The 22,367-nt window shown below is 45.8% G+C and overlaps 1 pseudogene; it reads right to left on the bottom strand.

Annotated features, from left to right (window-relative positions):
* LOC141157342 (inter-alpha-trypsin inhibitor heavy chain H3-like) overlaps window positions 1-22,367 on the bottom strand; it is a 244,816-nt pseudogene that overhangs the window by 161,432 nt on the left and 61,017 nt on the right.

The raw sequence follows: 22,367 nt of genomic DNA, 5'->3' as shown, positions 1-22,367 counted from the left end.
AGGATGTGTCAGCTCTCCTGTGTGGTGTAGTATATAGAGGATCTGTCACCTCTCCTGTGTGGTGTAGTATATAGAGGATCTGTCACCTCTCCTGTGTGGTGTAGTATATAGAGGATCTGTCGGCTCTCCTGTGTGGTGTAGTATATAGAGGATCTGTCAGCTCTTCTGTGTGGTGTAGTATATAGAGGATCTGTCAGCTCTCCTGTGTGGTGTAGTATATAGAGGATCTGTCAGCTCTCCTGTGTGGTGTAGTATATAAAGGATCTGTCAGCTCTCCTGTGTGGTGTAGTATATAGAGGATCTGTCAGCTCTCCTGTGTGGTGTAGTATATAGAGGATCTGTCAGCTCTCCTGTGTGGTGTAGTATATAGAGGATCTGTCAGCTCTCCTGTGTGGTGTAGTATATAGAGGATCTGTCAGCTCTCCTGTGTGGTGTAGTATATAGAGGATCTGTCAGCTCTCCTGTGTGGTGTAGTATATAGAGGATCTGTCAGCTCTCCTGTGTGGTGTAGTATATACAGGATCTGTCGGCTCTCCTGTGTGATGTAGTATATAGAGGATCTGTCAGCTCTCCTGTGTGGTGCTGTATATAGAGGATCTATCAGCTCTCCTGTGTGGTGTAGTGTATAGAGGATCTGTCAGCTCTTCTGTGTGGTGTAGTATATAGAGGATGTGTCAGCTCTCCTGTTTGGTGTAGTATATAGAGGATCTGTCACCTCTCCTGTGTGGTGTAGTATATAGAGGATCTGTCAGCTCTTCTGTGTGGTGGAGTATATAGAGGATCTGTCACCTCTCCTGTGTGGTGTAGTATATAGAGGATGTCAGCTCTCCTGTGTGGTGTAGTATATAGAGGATCTGTCAGCTCTCCTGTGTGGTGTAGCATATAGAGGATCTGTCGGCTCTCCTGTGTGGTGTAGTATATAGAGGATCTGTCTGCTCTCCTGTGTGGTGTAGTATATAGAGGATGTGTCAGCTCTCCTGTGTTGTAGTATATAGAGGATCTGTCAGCTCTCCTGTGTGGTGTAGTATATAGAGGATGTCAGCTCTCCTGTGTGGTGTAGTATATAGAGGATCTGTCACCTCTCCTGTGTGGAGTAGTATATAGAGGATGTCAGCTCTCCTGTGTGGCGTATTATATAGAGGATCTGTCAGCTCTCCTGTGTGGTGTAGTATATAGAGGATCTGTCAGCTCTCCTGTGTGGTGTAGCATATAGAGGATCTGTCAGCTCTCTTGTGTGGTGTAGTATATAAAGGATCTGTCAGCTCTCCTGTGTGGTGTAGTATATAGAGGATCTGTCAGCTCTCCTGTGTGGTGTAGTATATAGAGGATCTGGCAGCTCTCCTGTGTGGTGTAGTATATAGAGGATCTGTCAGCTCTCCTGTGTGGTGTAGCATATAGAGGATCTGTCAGCTTTCTTGTGTGGTGTAGTATATAAAGGATCTGTCAGCTCTCCTGTGTGGTGTAGTATATAGAGGATCTGTCAGCTCTCCTGTGTGGTGTAGTATATAGAGGATCTGTCAGCTCTCCTGTGTGGTGTAGTATATAGAGGATCTGTCAGCTCTCCTGTGTGGTGTAGCATATAGAGGATCTGTCAGCTCTCTTGTGTGGTGTAGTATATAAAGGATCTGTCAGCTCTCCTGTGTGGTGTAGTATATAGAGGATCTGTCAGCTCTCCTGTGTGGTGTAGTATATAGAGGATCTGTCAGTTCTCCTGTGTGGTGTAGTATATCGAGGATCTGTCAGCTCTCCTGTGTGGTGTAGCATATAGAGGATCTGTCAGCTCTCTTGTGTGGTGTAGTATATAAAGGATCTGTCAGCTCTCCTGTGTGGTGTAGTATATAGAGGATCTGTCGGCTCTCCTGTGTGGTGTAGTATATAGAGGAACTGTCAGCTCTCCTGTGAGGTGTAGTATATAGAGGATGTGACAGCGCTCCTGGGTGGTGTATTATATAGAGGATCTGTCACCTCTCTTGTGTGGTGTAGTATATAGAGGATCTGTCAGCTCTCCTGTGTGGTGTAGCATATAGAGGATCTGTCAGCTCTCTTGTGTGGTGTAGTATATTAAGGATCTGTCAGCTCTCCTCCGTGGTGTAGTATATAGAGGATCTGTCAGCTCTCCTGTGGTGTAGTATATAGAGGATCTGTCAGCTCTCCTGTGTGGTGTAGTATATAGAGGATGTCAGCTCTCCTGTGTGGTGTAGTATATAGAGGATCTGTCACCTCTCCTGTGTGGTGTAGTATATAGAGGATGTCAGCTCTCCTGTGTGGCGTATTATATAGAGGAACTGTCAGCTCTCCTGTGTGGTGTAGTATATAGAGGATCTGTCAGCTCTCCTGTGTGGTGTAGCATATAGAGGATCTGTCAGCTCTCTTGTGTGGTGTAGTATATAAAGGATCTGTCAGCTCTCCTGTGTGGTGTAGTATATAGAGGATCTGTCAGCTCTCCTGTGTGGTGTAGTATATAGAGGATCTGGCAGCTCTCCTGTGTGGTGTAGTATATAGAGGATCTGTCAGCTCTCCTGTGTGGTGTAGCATATAGAGGATCTGTCAGCTTTCTTGTGTGGTGTAGTATATAAAGGATCTGTCAGCTCTCCTGTGTGGTGTAGTATATAGAGGATCTGTCAGCTCTCCTGTGTGGTGTAGTATATAGAGGATCTGTCAGCTCTCCTGTGTGGTGTAGTATATAGAGGATCTGTCAGCTCTCCTGTGTGGTGTAGCATATAGAGGATCTGTCAGCTCTCTTGTGTGGTGTAGTATATAAAGGATCTGTCAGCTCTCCTGTGTGGTGTAGTATATAGAGGATCTGTCAGCTCTCCTGTGTGGTGTAGTATATAGAGGATCTGTCAGTTCTCCTGTGTGGTGTAGTATATCGAGGATCTGTCAGCTCTCCTGTGTGGTGTAGCATATAGAGGATCTGTCAGCTCTCTTGTGTGGTGTAGTATATAAAGGATCTGTCAGCTCTCCTGTGTGGTGTAGTATATAGAGGATCTGTCGGCTCTCCTGTGTGGTGTAGTATATAGAGGATCTGTCAGCTCTCCTGTGAGGTGTAGTATATAGAGGATGTGACAGCGCTCCTGGGTGGTGTATTATATAGAGGATCTGTCACCTCTCTTGTGTGGTGTAGTATATAGAGGATCTGTCAGCTCTCCTGTGTGGTGTAGCATATAGAGGATCTGTCAGCTCTCTTGTGTGGTGTAGTATATTAAGGATCTGTCAGCTCTCCTCCGTGGTGTAGTATATAGAGGATCTGTCAGCTCTCCTGTGTGGTGTAGTATATAGAGGATCTGTCAGCTCTCCTGTGTGGTGTAGTATATAGAGGATCTGTCAGCTCTCCTGTGTGGTGTAGTATATAGAGGATCTGTCAGCTCTCCTGTGTGGTGTAGCATATAGAGGATCTGTCAGCTCTCTTGTGTGGTGTAGTATATAAAGGATCTGTCAGCTCTCCTGTGTGGTGTAGTATATAGAGGATCTGTCAGCTCTCCTGTGTGGTGTAGTATATAGAGGATCTGGCAGCTCTCCTGTGTGGTGTAGTATATAGAGGATCTGTCAGCTCTCCTGTGTGGTGTAGCATATAGAGTATCTGTCAGCTTTCTTGTGTGGTGTAGTATATAAAGGATCTGTCAGCTCTCCTGTGTGGAGTAGTATATAGAGGATGTCAGCTCTCCTGTGTGGCGTATTATATAGAGGATCTGTCAGCTCTCCTGTGTGGTGTAGTATATAGAGGATCTGTCAGCTCTCCTGTGTGGTGTAGCATATAGAGGATCTGTCAGCTCTCTTGTGTGGTGTAGTATATAAAGGATCTGTCAGCTCTCCTGTGTGGTGTAGTATATAGAGGATCTGTCAGCTCTCCTGTGTGGTGTAGTATATAGAGGATCTGGCAGCTCTCCTGTGTGGTGTAGTATATAGAGGATCTGTCAGCTCTCCTGTGTGGTGTAGCATATAGAGGATCTGTCAGCTTTCTTGTGTGGTGTAGTATATAAAGGATCTGTCAGCTCTCCTGTGTGGTGTAGTATATAGAGGATCTGTCAGCTCTCCTGTGTGGTGTAGTATATAGAGGATCTGTCAGCTCTCCTGTGTGGTGTAGTATATAGAGGATCTGTCAGCTCTCCTGTGTGGTGTAGCATATAGAGGATCTGTCAGCTCTCTTGTGTGGTGTAGTATATAAAGGATCTGTCAGCTCTCCTGTGTGGTGTAGTATATAGAGGATCTGTCAGCTCTCCTGTGTGGTGTAGTATATAGAGGATCTGTCAGTTCTCCTGTGTGGTGTAGTATATCGAGGATCTGTCAGCTCTCCTGTGTGGTGTAGCATATAGAGGATCTGTCAGCTCTCTTGTGTGGTGTAGTATATAAAGGATCTGTCAGCTCTCCTGTGTGGTGTAGTATATAGAGGATCTGTCGGCTCTCCTGTGTGGTGTAGTATATAGAGGAACTGTCAGCTCTCCTGTGAGGTGTAGTATATAGAGGATGTGACAGCGCTCCTGGGTGGTGTATTATATAGAGGATCTGTCACCTCTCTTGTGTGGTGTAGTATATAGAGGATCTGTCAGCTCTCCTGTGTGGTGTAGCATATAGAGGATCTGTCAGCTCTCTTGTGTGGTGTAGTATATTAAGGATCTGTCAGCTCTCCTCCGTGGTGTAGTATATAGAGGATCTGTCAGCTCTCCTGTGGTGTAGTATATAGAGGATCTGTCAGCTCTCCTGTGTGGTGTAGTATATAGAGGATGTCAGCTCTCCTGTGTGGTGTAGTATATAGAGGATCTGTCACCTCTCCTGTGTGGTGTAGTATATAGAGGATGTCAGCTCTCCTGTGTGGCGTATTATATAGAGGAACTGTCAGCTCTCCTGTGTGGTGTAGTATATAGAGGATCTGTCAGCTCTCCTGTGTGGTGTAGCATATAGAGGATCTGTCAGCTCTCTTGTGTGGTGTAGTATATAAAGGATCTGTCAGCTCTCCTGTGTGGTGTAGTATATAGAGGATCTGTCAGCTCTCCTGTGTGGTGTAGTATATAGAGGATCTGGCAGCTCTCCTGTGTGGTGTAGTATATAGAGGATCTGTCAGCTCTCCTGTGTGGTGTAGCATATAGAGGATCTGTCAGCTTTCTTGTGTGGTGTAGTATATAAAGGATCTGTCAGCTCTCCTGTGTGGTGTAGTATATAGAGGATCTGTCAGCTCTCCTGTGTGGTGTAGTATATAGAGGATCTGTCAGCTCTCCTGTGTGGTGTAGTATATAGAGGATCTGTCAGCTCTCCTGTGTGGTGTAGCATATAGAGGATCTGTCAGCTCTCTTGTGTGGTGTAGTATATAAAGGATCTGTCAGCTCTCCTGTGTGGTGTAGTATATAGAGGATCTGTCAGCTCTCCTGTGTGGTGTAGTATATAGAGGATCTGTCAGTTCTCCTGTGTGGTGTAGTATATCGAGGATCTGTCAGCTCTCCTGTGTGGTGTAGCATATAGAGGATCTGTCAGCTCTCTTGTGTGGTGTAGTATATAAAGGATCTGTCAGCTCTCCTGTGTGGTGTAGTATATAGAGGATCTGTCGGCTCTCCTGTGTGGTGTAGTATATAGAGGATCTGTCAGCTCTCCTGTGAGGTGTAGTATATAGAGGATGTGACAGCGCTCCTGGGTGGTGTATTATATAGAGGATCTGTCACCTCTCTTGTGTGGTGTAGTATATAGAGGATCTGTCAGCTCTCCTGTGTGGTGTAGCATATAGAGGATCTGTCAGCTCTCTTGTGTGGTGTAGTATATTAAGGATCTGTCAGCTCTCCTCCGTGGTGTAGTATATAGAGGATCTGTCAGCTCTCCTGTGTGGTGTAGTATATAGAGGATCTGTCAGCTCTCCTGTGTGGTGTAGTATATAGAGGATCTGTCAGCTCTCCTGTGTGGTGTAGTATATAGAGGATCTGTCAGCTCTCCTGTGTGGTGTAGCATATAGAGGATCTGTCAGCTCTCTTGTGTGGTGTAGTATATAAAGGATCTGTCAGCTCTCCTGTGTGGTGTAGTATATAGAGGATCTGTCAGCTCTCCTGTGTGGTGTAGTATATAGAGGATCTGGCAGCTCTCCTGTGTGGTGTAGTATATAGAGGATCTGTCAGCTCTCCTGTGTGGTGTAGCATATAGAGTATCTGTCAGCTTTCTTGTGTGGTGTAGTATATAAAGGATCTGTCAGCTCTCCTGTGTGGTGTAGTATATAGAGGATCTGTCAGCTCTCCTGTGTGGTGTAGTATATAGAGGATCTGTCAGCTCTCCTGTGTGGTGTAGTATATAGAGGATCTGTCAGCTCTCCTGTGTGGTGTAGCATATAGAGGATCTGTCAGCTCTCTTGTGTGGTGTAGTATATAAAGGATCTGTCAGCTCTCCTGTGTGGTGTAGTATATAGAGGATCTGTCAGCTCTCCTGTGTGGTGTAGTATATAGAGGATCTGTCAGCTCTCCTGTGTGGTGTAGTATATCGAGGATCTGTCAGCTCTCCTGTGTGGTGTAGCATATAGAGGATCTGTCAGCTCTCTTGTGTGGTGTAGTATATAAAGGATCTGTCAGCTCTCCTGTGTGGTGTAGTATATAGAGGATCTGTCGGCTCTCCTGTGTGGTGTAGTATATAGAGGATCTGTCAGCTCTCCTGTGTGGTGTAGTATATAGAGGATGTGTCCTGTGTGGTGTAGTATATAGAGGGTCTGTCAGCTCTCCTGTGTGGTGTAGTATATAGAGGATGTCAGCTCTCCTGGGTGGTGTATTATATAGAGGATCTGTAACCTCTCTTGTGTGGTGTAGTATATAGAGGATCTGTCAGCACTCCTGTGTGGTGTAGCATATAGAGGATCTGTCAGCTCTCTTGTGTGGTGTAGTATATTAAGGATCTGTCAGCTCTCCTGTGTGGTGTAGTATATAGAGGATCTGTCAGCTCTCCTGTGTGGTGTAGTATATAGAGGATCTGTCCGCTCTCCTGTGTGGTGTAGCATATAGGGGATCTGTCAGCTCTCTTGTGTGGTGTAGTATATAAAGGATCTGTCAGCTCTCCTGTGTGGTGTAGTATATAGAGGGTCTGTCAGCTCTCCTGTGTGGTGTAGCATATAGAAGATCTGTAAGCTCTCTTGTGTGGTGTAGTATTTAAAGGATCTGTCAGCTCTCCTGTGTGGTGTAGTATATAGAGGATCTGTCGGCTCTCCTGTGTGGTGTAGTATATAGAGGATCTGTCAGCTCTCCTGTGAGGTGTAGTATATAGAGGATGTGACAGCGCTCCTGGGTGGTGTAGTATATAGAGGATCTGTCACCTCTCGTGTGGTGTAGTATATAGAGGATCTGTCAGCTCTCCTGTGTGGTGTAGTATATAGAGGATCTGTCAGTTCTCCTGTGTGGTGTTATATATAGAGGATCTGTCAGCTCTCCTGTGTGGTGCAGTATATAGAGGATGTGTCAGCTCTCCTGTGTGGTGTATTATATAGAGGATCTGTCAGCTCTCCTGTGTGGTGAAGTGTATAGAGGATCTGTCAGCTCTCCTGTGTGGTGTAGTGTATAGAGGATCTGTCAGCTCTCCTGTGTGGTGTAGTATATATAGGATCTGTCAGCTCTCCTGTGTGGTGTATTATATAGAGGATCTGTCAGCTCTCCTGTGTGGTGTAGTATATAGAGGATGTGTCAGCTCTCCTGTGTGGTGTAGTGTATAGAGGATCTGTCAGCTCTCCTGTGTGGTGTAGTATATATAGGATCTGTCAGCTCTCCTGTGTGGTGTAGTGTATAGAGGATCTGTCAGCTCTCCTGTGTGGTGTAGTATATATAGGATCTGTCAGCTCTCCTGTGTGGTGTATTATATAGAGGATCTGTCAGCTCTCCTGTGTGGTGTAGTATATAGAGGATGTGTCAGCTCTCCTGTGTGGTGTAGTATATAGAGGATGTGTCAGCTCTCTTGTGTGGTGCAGTATATAGAGGATGTCAGCTCTCCTGTGTGGTGTAGTATATAGAGGATCTCTCAGCTTTCCTGTGTGGTGTAGTATATAGAGGATCTCTCCTGTGTGGTGTAGTATATAGAGGATCTGTCAGCTCCCCTGTGTGGTGTAGTATGTAGAGGATCTGTCGGCTCTCCTGTGTGGTGTAGTATATAGAGAATCTCTCAGCTCTCCTGTGTGGTGTAGTATATAGAGGATGTGTCAGCTCTCCTGTGTGGTGTAGTACATAGAGGATCTGTCACCTCTCCTGTGTGGTTTAGTATATAGAGGATGTGTCACCTCTCCTGTGTGGTGTAGTATATAGAGGATCTGTCAGCTCTCCTGTGTGGTGTAGTATATAGAGGATCTCTCAGCTCTCCTGTGTGGTGTAGTATATATAGGATGTGTCAGCCCTCCTGTGTGGTGTAGTATACAGAGGATCTGTCACCTCTCCTCTGAGGTGTATTATATAGAGGATGTGACAGCGCTCCTGGGTGGTGTAGTATATAGAGGATCTGTCAGCTCTCCTGTGTGGTGTAGTATATAGAGCATCTGTCAGCTCTCCTGTGTGGTGTAGTATATAGAGAATCTGTCAGCTCTCCTGTGTGGTGTAGTATATATAGGATCTGTCAGCTCTCCTGTGTGGTGTAGTATATAGAGGATCTGTCAGCTCTCCTGTGTGGTGTAGTATATAGAGGATCTGTCAGCTCTCCTGTGTGGTGTAGTATGTAGAGGATCTGTCACCTCTCTTGTGTGGTGTAGTATATAGAGGATCTGTCAGCTCTCCTGTGTGGTGTAGTATATAGAGGATCTGTCACCTCTCTTGTGTGGTGTAGTATATAGAGGATCTGTCAGCTCTCTTGTGTGGTGTAGTATATAGAGGATGTCAGCTCTCCTGTGTGGTGTAGTATATAGAGAATCTGTCACCTCTCCTGTGTGGTGTAGTATATAGAGGATGTCAGCTCTCCTGTGTGGTGTAGTATATAGAGGATCTGTCAGCTCTCCTGTGTGGTGTAGTATATAGAGGATCTGTCAGCTCTCCTATGTGGTGTAGTATATAGAGGATCTGTCAGCTCTCCCGTGTTGTGTAGTATATAGAGGATCTGTCACCTCTCCTGTGTGGTGTAGTATATAGAGGATGTCAGCTCTCCTGTGTGGTGTAGCATATAGAGAATCTGTCAGCTCTCCTGTGTGGTGTAGTATATAGAGGATCTGTCAGCTCTCCTGTGAGATGTAGTATATAGAGGATCTGTCTGCTCTCCTGTGTGGTGTAGTATATAAAGGATCTGCCAGCTCTCCTGTGTGGTGTAGCATATAGATGATCTGTGAGCTCTCCTGTGTGGTGTAGCATATAGAGGATCTGTCAGCTCTCTTGCATGGTGTAGTATTTAGAGGATCTGTCAGCTCTCCTGTGTCGTGTAGTATATGGAGGATCTGTCAGCTCTCCTGTGTGGTGTAGTATATAGAGGATCTGTCAGCTCTCCTGTGTGGTGTAGTATATAGAGGATCTGTCAGCTCTCCTGTGTGGTGTAGTATATAGAGTATCTGTCAGCTCTCCTCTGTGGTGTAGTATATAGAGGATCTGTCAGCTCTCCCGTGTTGTGTAGTATATAGAGGATCGGTCAGCTCCCCTGTGTGGTGTAGTATATAGAGGATCTGTCAGCTCTCCTGTGTGGTGTAGTACATAGAGGATCTGTCAGCTCTCCTGTGTGGTGTAGTATATAGAGGATCTGTCAGCTCTTCTGTGTGGTGTAGTATATAAAGGATCTGTCAGCTCTCCTGTGTGGTGTAGTATATAGTGGATCTGTCAACTCTCCTGTGTGGTGTAGTATATAGAGGATCTGTCTGCTCTCCTGTGTGGTGTAGTATATAGAGGATCTGTCAGCTCTCCTGTGTGGTGTAGTATATAGAGGATCTGTCAGCTCTCCTGTGTGGTGTAGTATATAGAGGATCTGTCAGCTCTCCTGTGTGGTGTAGTATGTAGAGGATCTGTCAGCTCTCCTGTGTGGTGTAGTATATAGAGGATCTGTCAGCTCTCCTGTGTGGTGTAGCATATAGAGGATCTGTCAGCTCTCTTGTGTGGTGTAGTATATAGAGGATCTGTCAGCTCTCCTGTGTGGTGTAGTATATAGAGGATCTGTCGGCTCTCCTGGGTGGTGTAGTATATAGAGGATGTGTCAGCTCTCCTGTGTGGTGTAGTATATAGAGGGTCTGTCAGCTCTCCTGTGTGGTGTAGTATATAGAGGGTCTGTCAGCTCTCCTGTGTGGTGTAGTATACAGAGGATCTGTCAGCTCTCCTGTGTGGTGTAGTGTATAGAGGATCTGTCAGCTCTCCTGTGTGGTGTAGTGTATAGAGGATCTGTCAGCTCTCCTGTGTGGTGTAGTATATAGAGGATGTGTCAGCTCTCCTGTGTGGTGTAGTATATAGAGGGTCTGTCAGCTCTCCTGTGTGGTGTAGTATATAGAGGATCTGTCACCTCTCCTGTGTGGTATAGTATATAGAGGATGTCAGCTCTCCTGTGTGGTGTAGTATATAGAGGATCTGTCAGCTCTCCTGTGTGGTGTAGTATATAGAGGATCTGTCACCTCTCTTGTGTGGTGTAGTATATAGAGGATCTGTCAGCTCTCCTGTGTGGTGTAGTATATAGAGGATCTGTCACCTCTCTTGTGTGGTGTAGTATATAGAGGATCTGTCAGCTCTCTTGTGTGGTGTAGTATATAGAGGATGTCAGCTCTCCTGTGTGGTGTAGTATATAGAGAATCTGTCACCTCTCCTGTGTGGTGTAGTATATAGAGGATGTCAGCTCTCCTGTGTGGTGTAGTATATAGAGGATCTGTCAGCTCTCCTGTGTGGTGTAGTATATAGAGGATGTCAGCTCTCCTGTGTGGTGTAGTATATAGAGGATGTCAGCTCTCCTGTGTGGTGTAGCATATAGAGAATCTGTCAGCTCTCCTGTGTGGTGTAGTATATAGAGGATCTGTCAGCTCTCCTGTGAGATGTAGTATATAGAGGATCTGTCTGCTCTCCTGTGTGGTGTAGTATATAAAGGATCTGCCAGCTCTCCTGTGTGGTGTAGCATATAGAGGATCTGTCAGCTCTCCTGTGTGGTGTAGCATATAGAGGATCTGTCAGCTCTCTTGCATGGTGTAGTATTTAGAGGATCTGTCAGCTCTCCTGTGTCGTGTAGTATATGGAGGATCTGTCAGCTCTCCTGTGTGGTGTAGTATATAGAGGATCTGTCAGCTCTCCTGTGTGGTGTAGTATATAGAGGATCTGTCAGCTCTCCTGTGTGGTGTAGTATATAGAGGATCTGTCAGCTCTCCTCTGTGGTGTAGTATATAGAGGATCTGTCAGCTCTCCCGTGTTGTGTAGTATATAGAGGATCGGTCAGCTCCCCTGTGTGGTGTAGCATATAGAGGATCTGTCAGCTCTCCTGTGTGGTGTAGTACATAGAGGATCTGTCAGCTCTCCTGTGTGGTGTAGTATATAGAGGATCTGTCAGCTCTTCTGTGTGGTGTAGTATATAAAGGATCTGTCAGCTCTCCTGTGTGGTGTAGTATATAGAGGATCTGTCAGCTTTCCTGTGTGGTGTAGTATATAAAGGATCTGTCAGCTCTCCTGTGTGGTGTAGTATATAGCGGATCTGTCAACTCTCCTGTGTGGTGTAGTATATAGAGGATCTGTCTGCTCTCCTGTGTGGTGTAGTATATAGAGGATCTGTCAGCTCTCCTGTGTGGTGTAGTATATAGAGGATCTGTCAGCTCTCCTGTGTGGTGTAGTATATAGAGGATCTGTCAGCTCTCCTGTGTGGTGTAGTATATAGAGGATCTGTCAGCTCTCCTGTGTGGTGTAGTATATAGAGGATCTGTCAGCTCTCCTGTGTGGTGTAGCATATAGAGGATCTGTCAGCTCTCTTGTGTGGTGTAGTATATAGAGGATCTGTCAGCTCTCCTGTGTGGTGTGGTATATAGAGGATCTGTCGGCTCTCCTGGGTGGTGTAGTATATAGAGGATGTGTCAGCTCTCCTGTGTGGTGTAGTATATAGAGGGTCTGTCAGCTCTCCTGTGTGGTGTAGTATATAGAGGGTCTGTCAGCTCTCCTGTGTGGTGTAGTATACAGAGGATCTGTCAGCTCTCCTGTGTGGTGTAGTGTATAGAGGATCTGTCAGCTCTTCTGTGTGGTGTAGTGTATAGAGGATCTGTCAGCTCTCCTGTGTGGTGTAGTATATAGAGGATGTGTCAGCTCTCCTGTGTGGTGTAGTATATAGAGGGTCTGTCAGCTCTCCTGTGTGGTGTAGTATATAGAGGATCTGTCACCTCTCCTGTGTGGTATAGTATATAGAGGATGTCAGCTCTCCTGTGTGGTGTAGTATATAGAGGATCTGTCAGCTCTCCTGTGTGGTGTAGTATATAGAGGGTCTGTCAGCTCTCCTGTGTGGTGTAGTATACAGAGGATCTGTCAGCTCTCCTGTGTGGTGTAGTATATAGAGGATCTGTCGGCTCTCCTGTGTGGTGTAGTATATATAGGATCTGTCAGCTCTCCTGTGTGGTGTAGTATATAGAGGATCTGTCAGCTCTCCTGTGTGGTGTAGTATATATAGGATCTGTCAGCTCTCCTGTGTGGTGTAGTATATAGAGGATCTGTCAGCTCTCCTGTGTGGTGTAGTATATAGAGGATCTGTCAGCTCTCCTGTGTGGTGTAGTGTATAGAGGATCTGTCAGCTCTCCTGTGTGGTGTAGTATATAGAGGATGTGTCAGCTCTCCTGTGTGGTGTAGTATATAGAGGATCTGTCAGCTCTCCTGTGTGGTGTAGTATATAGAGGATCTATCAGCTCTCCTGTGTGGTGTAGTATATAGAGGATCTGTCACCTCTCCTGTGTGGTGTAGTATATAGAGGATCTGTCAGCTCTTCTGTGTGGTGTAGTATATAGAGGATCTGTCACCTTTCCTGTGTGATGTAGTATATAGAGGATGTCAGCTCTCCTGTGTGGTGTAGTATATAGAGGGTCTGTCAGCTCTCCTGTGTGGTGTAGTATATAGAGGATCTGTCAGCTCTCTTGTGTAGTGTAGTATATAGAGGATCTGTCAGCTCTCCTCTGTGGTGTAGTATATAGCGGATCTATCAGCTCTCCTGTGTGGTGTAGTATTTAGAGGATCTGTCACCTCTCCTGTGTGGTGTATATAGAGGATCTGTCAGCTCTTCTGTGTGGTGTAGTATATAGAGGATCTGTCACCTCTCCTGTGTGATGTAGTATATAGAGGATGTCAGCTCTCCTGTGTGGTGTAGTATATAGAGGATCTGTCAGCTCTCCTGTGTGGTGTAGTATATAGAGGATCTGTCAGCTGTCCTGTGTGGTGTAGTATATAGAGGATCTGTCACCTCTCCTGTGTGGTGTAGTATATAGAGGATGTCGGCTCTCCTGTGTGGTGTAGTATATAGAGGATCTGTCAGCTCTCCTGTGTGGTGTAGTATATAGAGGATCTGTCAGCTCTCCTGTGTGGTGTAGTATATAGAGGATGTCGGCTCTCCTGTGTGGTGTAGTATATAGAGGATCTGTCAGCTCTTCTGTGTGGTGTAGTATATAGAGGATCTGTCAGCTCCGCTGTGTGGTGTAGTATATAGAGGATGTGTCAGCTCTCCTGTGTGGTGTAGTATATAGAGGATCTGTCAGCTCTCCTGTGTGGTGTAGTATATAGAGGATGTGGCAGCTCTCCTGTGTGGTGTAGTATATAGAGGATCTGTCAGCTCTCCTGTGTGGTGTAGTATATAGAGGATGTGTCAGCTCTCCTGTATTGTGTAGTATATAGAGGATCTGTCAGCTCTCCTGTGTGGTGTAGTATATAGAGGATCTGTCGGCTCTCCTGGGTGGTGTAGTATATAGAGGATGTGTCAGCTCTCCTGTGTGGTGTAGTATATAGAGGGTCTGTCAGCTCTCCTGTGTGGTGTAGTATATAGAGGGTCTGTCAGCTCTCCTGTGTGGTGTAGTATACAGAGGATCTGTCAGCTCTCCTGTGTGGTGTAGTGTATAGAGGATCTGTCAGCTCTCCTGTGTGGTGTAGTGTATAGAGGATCTGTCAGCTCTCCTGTGTGGTGTAGTATATAGAGGATGTGTCAGCTCTCCTGTGTGGTGTAGTATATAGAGGGTCTGTCAGCTCTCCTGTGTGGTGTAGTATATAGAGGATCTGTCACCTCTCCTGTGTGGTATAGTATATAGAGGATGTCAGCTCTCCTGTGTGGTGTAGTATATAGAGGATCTGTCAGCTCTCCTGTGTGGTGTAGTATATAGAGGGTCTGTCAGCTCTCCTGTGTGGTGTAGTATATAGAGGATCTGTCGGCTCTCCTGTGTGGTGTAGTATATAGAGGATGTGTCAGCTCTCCTGTGTGGTGTAGTATATAGAGGATCTGTCGGCTCTCCTGTGTGGTGTAGTATATAGAGGATCTGTCAGCTCTCCTGTGTGGTGTAGTATATAGTGGATCTGTCAGCTCTCCTGTGTGGTGTAGTACACAGAGGATCTGTCAGCTCTCCTGTGTGGTGTAGTATATAGAGGATCTGTCGGCTCTCCTGTGTGGTGTAGTATATATAGGATCTGTCAGCTCTCCTGTGTGGTGTAGTATATAGAGGATCTGTCAGCTCTCCTGTGTGGTGTAGTATATATAGGATCTGTCAGCTCTCCTGTGTGGTGTAGTATATAGAGGATCTGTCAGCTCTCCTGTGTGGTGTAGTATATAGAGGATCTGTCAGCTCTCCTGTGTGGTGTAGTGTATAGAGGATCTGTCAGCTCTCCTGTGTGGTGTAGTATATAGAGGATGTGTCAGCTCTCCTGTGTGGTGTAGTATATAGAGGATCTGTCAGCTCTCCTGTGTGGTGTAGTATATAGAGGATCTATCAGCTCTCCTGTGTGGTGTAGTATATAGAGGATCTGTCACCTCTCCTGTGTGGTGTAGTATATAGAGGATCTGTCAGCTCTTCTGTGTGTTGTAGTATATAGAGGATCTGTCACCTCTCCTGTGTGATGTAGTATATAGAGGATGTCAGCTCTCCTGTGTGGTGTAGTATATAGAGGGTCTGTCAGCTCTCCTGTGTGGTGTAGTATATAGAGGATCTGTCAGCTCTCTTGTGTAGTGTAGTATATAGAGGATCTGTCAGCTCTCCTGTGTGGTGTAGTATATAGCGGATCTATCAGCTCTCCTGTGTGGTGTAGTATATAGAGGATCTGTCAGCTCTCCTGTGTGGTGTAGTATATAGAGGATCTGTCAGCTGTCCTGTGTGGTGTAGTATATAGAGGATCTGTCACCTCTCCTGTGTGGTGTAGTATATAGAGGATGTCGGCTCTCCTGTGTGGTGTATTATATAGAGGATCTGTCAGCTCTCCTGTGTGGTGTAGTATATAGAGGATCTGTCAGCTCTCCTGTGTGGTGTAGTATATAGAGGATGTCGGCTCTCCTGTGTGGTGTAGTATATAGAGGATCTGTCAGCTCTTCTGTGTGGTGTAGTATATAGAGGATCTGTCAGCTCCGCTGTGTGGTGTAGTATATAGAGGATGTGTCAGCTCTCCTGTGTGGTGTAGTATATAGAGGATCTGTCAGCTCTCCTGTGTGGTGTAGTATATAGAGGATGTGGCAGCTCTCCTGTGTGGTGTAGTATATAGAGGATCTGTCAGCTCTCCTGTGTGGTGTAGTATATAGAGGATGTGTCAGCTCTCCTGTATTGTGTAGTATATAGAGGATGTGTCAGCTCTCCTGTGTGGTGTAGTATATAGAGGATCTGTCAGCTCTCCTGTGTGGTGTAGTATATAGAGGATCTGTCAGCTCTCCTGTGTGGTGTAGTATATAGAGGATGTGTCAGCTCTCCTGTGTGGTGTAGTATATAGAGGATCTGTCACCTCTCCTGTGTGGTGTAGTATATAGAGGATCTGTCACCTCTCCTGTGTGGTGTAGTATATAGAGGATCTGTCGGCTCTCCTGTGTGGTGTAGTATATAGAGGATCTGTCAGCTCTTCTGTGTGGTGTAGTATATAGAGGATCTGTCAGCTCTCCTGTGTGGTGTAGTATATAGAGGATCTGTCAGCTCTCCTGTGTGGTGTAGTATATAAAGGATCTGTCAGCTCTCCTGTGTGGTGTAGTATATAGAGGATCTGTCAGCTCTCCTGTGTGGTGTAGTATATAGAGGATCTGTCAGCTCTCCTGTGTGGTGTAGTATATAGAGGATCTGTCAGCTCTCCTGTGTGGTGTAGTATATAGAGGATCTGTCAGCTCTCCTGTGTGGTGTAGTATATAGAGGATCTGTCAGCTCTCCTTTGTGGTGTTGTATATATAGAGGATCTGTCAGCTCTCCTGTGTAGTGTAGTATATAGAGGATCTGTCAGCTCTCCTGTGTGGTGTAGTATATAGAGGATCTGTCAGCCCTCCTGTGTGGTGCAGTATATATAGGATCTGTCAGCTCTCCTGTGTGGTGTAGTATATAAATGATCTGTCAGCTCTCCTGTGAGGTGTAGTATATAGAGGATCTGTCAGCTCTCCTTTGTGGTGTTGTATATATAGAGGATCTGTCAGCTCTCCTGTGTAGTGTAGTATATAGAGGATCTGTCAGCTCTCCTGTGTGGTGTAGTATATAGAGGATCTGTCAGCTCTCCTGTGTGGTGTAGTATATAGAGGATCTGTCAGCTCTCCTGTGTAGTGTAGTATATAGAGGATCTGTCAGCTCTCCTGTGTGGTGTAGTATATAGAGGATCTGTCAGCTCTCCTTTGTGGTGTTGTATATATAGAGGATCTGTCAGCTCTCCTGTGTAGTGTAGTATATAGAGGATCTGTCAGCTCTCCTGTGTGGTGTAGTATATAGAGGATCTGTCACCTCTCCTGTGTGGTGTAGTATATAGAGCATCTGTTCTGTGTGGTGTAGTATATAGAGGATCTGTCAGCTCTCCTGTGTGGTGTAGTATATAGAGGATCTGTCGGCTCTCCTGTGTGGTGTAGTATATAGAGGATCTGTCAGCTCTCCTGTGTGGTGTAGTATATAGAGGATGTGTCCTGTGTGGTGTAGTATATAGAGGGTCTGTCAGCTCTCCTGTGTGGTGTAGTATATAGAGGATGTCAGCTCTCCTGGGTGGTGTATTATATAGAGGATCTGTAACCTCTCTTGTGTGGTGTAGTATATAGAGGATCTGTCAGCACTCCTGTGTGGTGTAGCATATAGAGGATGTCAGCTCTCTTGTGTGGTGTAGTATATTAAGGATCTGTCAGCTCTCCTGTGTGGTGTAGTATATAGAGGATCTGTCAGCTCTCCTGTGTGGTGTAGTATATAGAGGATCTGTCCGCTCTCCTGTGTGGTGTAGCATATAGGGGATCTGTCAGCTCTCTTGTGTGGTGTAGTATATAAAGGATCTGTCAGCTCTCCTGTGTGGTGTAGTATATAGAGGATCTGTCAGCTCTCCTGTGTGGTGTAGCATATAGAAGATCTGTAAGCTCTCTTGTGTGGTGTAGTATTTAAAGGATCTGTCAGCTCTCCTGTGTGGTGTAGTATATAGAGGATCTGTCGGCTCTCCTGTGTGGTGTAGTATATAGAGGATCTGTCAGCTCTCCTGTGAGGTGTAGTATATAGAGGATGTGACAGCGCTCCTGGGTGGTGTAGTATATAGAGGATCTGTCACCTCTCGTGTGGTGTAGTATATAGAGGATCTGTCAGCTCTCCTGTGTGGTGTAGTATATAGAGGATCTGTCAGTTCTCCTGTGTGGTGTTATATATAGAGGATCTGTCAGCTCTCCTGTGTGGTGCAGTATATAGAGGATGTGTCAGCTCTCCTGTGTGGTGTATTATATAGAGGATCTGTCAGCTCTCCTGTGTGGTGTAGTGTATAGAGGATCTGTCAGCTCTCCTGTGTGGTGTAGTGTATAGAGGATCTGTCAGCTCTCCTGTGTGGTGTAGTATATATAGGATCTGTCAGCTCTCCTGTGTGGTGTATTATATAGAGGATCTGTCAGCTCTCCTGTGTGGTGTATTATATAGAGGATCTGTCAGCTCTCCTGTGTGGTGTAGTATATAGAGGATGTGTCAGCTCTCCTGTGTGGTGTAGTATATAGAGGATGTGTCAGCTCTCTTGTGTGGTGCAGTATATAGAGGATGTCAGCTCTCCTGTGTGGTGTAGTATATAGAGGATCTCTCAGCTTTCCTGTGTGGTGTAGTATATAGAGGATCTCTCCTGTGTGGTGTAGTATATAGAAGATCTGTCAGCTCCCCTGTGTGGTGTAGTATGTAGAGGATCTGTCGGCTCTCCTGTGTGGTGTAGTATATAGAGAATCTCTCAGCTCTCCTGTGTGGTGTAGTATATAGAGGATGTGTCAGCTCTCCTGTGTGGTGTAGTACATAGAGGATCTGTCACCTCTCCTGTGTGGTTTAGTATATAGAGGATCTGTCAGCTCTCCTGTGTGGTGTAGTATATAGAGGATCTGTCAGCTCTCCTGTGTGGTGTAGTATATAGAGGATCTTTTAGCTCTCCTGTGTGGTGTAGTATATAGAGGATGTGTCACCTCTCCTGTGTGGTGTAGTATACAGAGGATCTGTCACCTCTCCTCTGAGGTGTATTATATAGAGGATGTGACAGCGCTCCTGGGTGGTGTAGTATATAGAGGATCTCTCAGCTCTCCTGTGTGGTGTAGTATATATAGGATGTGTCAGCCCTCCTGTGTGGTGTAGTATACAGAGGATCTGTCACCTCTCCTCTGAGGTGTATTATATAGAGGATGTGACAGCGCTCCTGGGTGGTGTAGTATATAGAGGATCTGTCAGCTCTCCTGTGTGGTGTAGTATATAGAGGATCTGTCAGCTCTCCTGTGTGGTGTAGTATATAGAGCATCTGTCAGCTCTCCTGTGTGGTGTAGTATATAGAGAATCTGTCAGCTCTCCTGTGTGGTGTAGTATATATAGGATCTGTCAGCTCTCCTGTGTGGTGTAGTATATAGAGGATCTGTCAGCTCTCCTGTGTGGTGTAGTATATAGAGGATCTGTCAGCTCTCCTGTGTGGTGTAGTATGTAGAGGATCTGTCACCTCTCTTGTGTGGTGTAGTATATAGAGGATCTGTCAGCTCTCCTGTGTGGTGTAGTATATAGAGGATCTGTCACCTCTCTTGTGTGGTGTAGTATATAGAGGATCTGTCAGCTCTCTTGTGTGGTGTAGTATATAGAGGATGTCAGCTCTCCTGTGTGGTGTAGTATATAGAGAATCTGTCACCTCTCCTGTGTGGTGTAGTATATAGAGGATGTCAGCTCTCCTGTGTGGTGTAGTATATAGAGGATCTGTCAGCTCTCCTGTGTGGTGTAGTATATAGAGGATCTGTCAGCTCTCCTGTGTGGTGTAGTATATAGAGGATCTGTCAGCTCTCCCGTGTTGTGTAGTATATAGAGGATCTGTCACCTCTCCTGTGTGGTGTAGTATATAGAGGATGTCAGCTCTCCTGTGTGGTGTAGCATATAGAGAATCTGTCAGCTCTCCTGTGTGGTGTAGTATATAGAGGATCTGTCAGCTCTCCTGTGAGATGTAGTATATAGAGGATCTGTCTGCTCTCCTGTGTGGTGTAGTATATAAAGGATCTGCCAGCTCTCCTGTGTGGTGTAGCATATAGATGATCTGTGAGCTCTCCTGTGTGGTGTAGCATATAGAGGATCTGTCAGCTCTCTTGCATGGTGTAGTATTTAGAGGATCTGTCAGCTCTCCTGTGTCGTGTAGTATATGGAGGATCTGTCAGCTCTCCTGTGTGGTGTAGTATATAGAGGATCTGTCAGCTCTCCTGTGTGGTGTAGTATATAGAGGATCTGTCAGCTCTCCTGTGTGGTGTAGTATATAGAGTATCTGTCAGCTCTCCTCTGTGGTGTAGTATATAGAGGATCTGTCAGCTCTCCCGTGTTGTGTAGTATATAGAGGATCGGTCAGCTCCCCTGTGTGGTGTAGTATATAGAGGATCTGTCAGCTCTCCTGTGTGGTGTAGTACATAGAGGATCTGTCAGCTCTCCTGTGTGGTGTAGTATATAGAGGATCTGTCAGCTCTTCTGTGTGGTGTAGTATATAAAGGATCTGTCAGCTCTCCTGTGTGGTGTAGTATATAGTGGATCTGTCAACTCTCCTGTGTGGTGTAGTATATAGAGGATCTGTCTGCTCTCCTGTGTGGTGTAGTATATAGAGGATCTGTCAGCTCTCCTGTGTGGTGTAGTATATAGAGGATCTGTCAGCTCTCCTGTGTGGTGTAGTATATAGAGGATCTGTCAGCTCTCCTGTGTGGTGTAGTATGTAGAGGATCTGTCAGCTCTCCTGTGTGGTGTAGTATATAGAGGATCTGTCAGCTCTCCTGTGTGGTGTAGCATATAGAGGATCTGTCAGCTCTCTTGTGTGGTGTAGTATATAGAGGATCTGTCAGCTCTCCTGTGTGGTGTAGTATATAGAGGATCTGTCGGCTCTCCTGGGTGGTGTAGTATATAGAGGATGTGTCAGCTCTCCTGTGTGGTGTAGTATATAGAGGGTCTGTCAGCTCTCCTGTGTGGTGTAGTATATAGAGGGTCTGTCAGCTCTCCTGTGTGGTGTAGTATACAGAGGATCTGTCAGCTCTCCTGTGTGGTGTAGTGTATAGAGGATCTGTCAGCTCTCCTGTGTGGTGTAGTGTATAGAGGATCTGTCAGCTCTCCTGTGTGGTGTAGTATATAGAGGATGTGTCAGCTCTCCTGTGTGGTGTAGTATATAGAGGGTCTGTCAGCTCTCCTGTGTGGTGTAGTATATAGAGGATCTGTCACCTCTCCTGTGTGGTATAGTATATAGAGGATGTCAGCTCTCCTGTGTGGTGTAGTATATAGAGGATCTGTCAGCTCTCCTGTGTGGTGTAGTATATAGAGGGTCTGTCAGCTCTCCTGTGTGGTGTAGTATATAAAGGATCTGTCAGCTCTCCTGTGTGGTGTAGTATGTAGAGGATCTGTCACCTCTCTTGTGTGGTGTAGTATATAGAGGATCTGTCAGCTCTCCTGTGTGGTGTAGTATATAGAGGATCTGTCACCTCTCTTGTGTGGTGTAGTATATAGAGGATCTGTCAGCTCTCTTGTGTGGTGTAGTATATAGAGGATGTCAGCTCTCCTGTGTGGTGTAGTATATAGAGAATCTGTCACCTCTCCTGTGTGGTGTAGTATATAGAGGATGTCAGCTCTCCTGTGTGGTGTAGTATATAGAGGATCTGTCAGCTCTCCTGTGTGGTGTAGTATATAGAGGATCTGTCACCTCTCCTGTGTGGTGTAGTATATAGAGGATGTCAGCTCTCCTGTGTGGTGTAGCATATAGAGAATCTGTCAGCTCTCCTGTGTGGTGTAGTATATAGAGGATCTGTCAGCTCTCCTGTGAGATGTAGTATATAGAGGATCTGTCTGCTCTCCTGTGTGGTGTAGTATATAAAGGATCTGCCAGCTCTCCTGTGTGGTGTAGCATATAGAGGATCTGTCAGCTCTCCTGTGTGGTGTAGCATATAGAGGATCTGTCAGCTCTCTTGCATGGTGTAGTATTTAGAGGATCTGTCAGCTCTCCTGTGTCGTGTAGTATATGGAGGATCTGTCAGCTCTCCTGTGTGGTGTAGTATATAGAGGATCTGTCAGCTCTCCTGTGTGGTGTAGTATATAGAGGATCTGTCAGCTCTCCTGTGTGGTGTAGTATATAGAGGATCTGTCAGCTCTCCTCTGTGGTGTAGTATATAGAGGATCTGTCAGCTCTCCCGTGTTGTGTAGTATATAGAGGATCGGTCAGCTCCCCTGTGTGGTGTAGTATATAGAGGATCTGTCAGCTCTCCTGTGTGGTGTAGTACATAGAGGATCTGTCAGCTCTCCTGTGTGGTGTAGTATATAGAGGATCTGTCAGCTCTTCTGTGTGGTGTAGTATATAAAGGATCTGTCAGCTCTCCTGTGTGGTGTAGTATATAGAGGATCTGTCAGCTTTCCTGTGTGGTGTAGTATATAAAGGATCTGTCAGCTCTCCTGTGTGGTGTAGTATATAGCGGATCTGTCAACTCTCCTGTGTGGTGTAGTATATAGAGGATCTGTCTGCTCTCCTGTGTGGTGTAGTATATAGAGGATCTGTCAGCTCTCCTGTGTGGTGTAGTATATAGAGGATCTGTCAGCTCTCCTGTGTGGTGTAGTATATAGAGGATCTGTCAGCTCTCCTGTGTGGTGTAGTATATAGAGGATCTGTCAGCTCTCCTGTGTGGTGTAGTATATAGAGGATCTGTCAGCTCTCCTGTGTGGTGTAGCATATAGAGGATCTGTCAGCTCTCTTGTGTGGTGTAGTATATAGAGGATCTGTCAGCTCTCCTGTGTGGTGTGGTATATAGAGGATCTGTCGGCTCTCCTGGGTGGTGTAGTATATAGAGGATGTGTCAGCTCTCCTGTGTGGTGTAGTATATAGAGGGTCTGTCAGCTCTCCTGTGTG

The sequence above is a fragment of the Phyllobates terribilis genome, unplaced genomic scaffold (genome assembly GCF_046119375.1).
Source record: "Phyllobates terribilis strain yellow unplaced genomic scaffold, ASM4611937v1 Scaffold_8__6_contigs__length_399053987, whole genome shotgun sequence".
Lineage (NCBI taxonomy): Eukaryota > Metazoa > Chordata > Amphibia > Anura > Dendrobatidae > Phyllobates > Phyllobates terribilis.
Note: the sequence above shows the minus strand (reverse complement) of the source record. Positions and strands in the feature narration are given on the sequence as shown.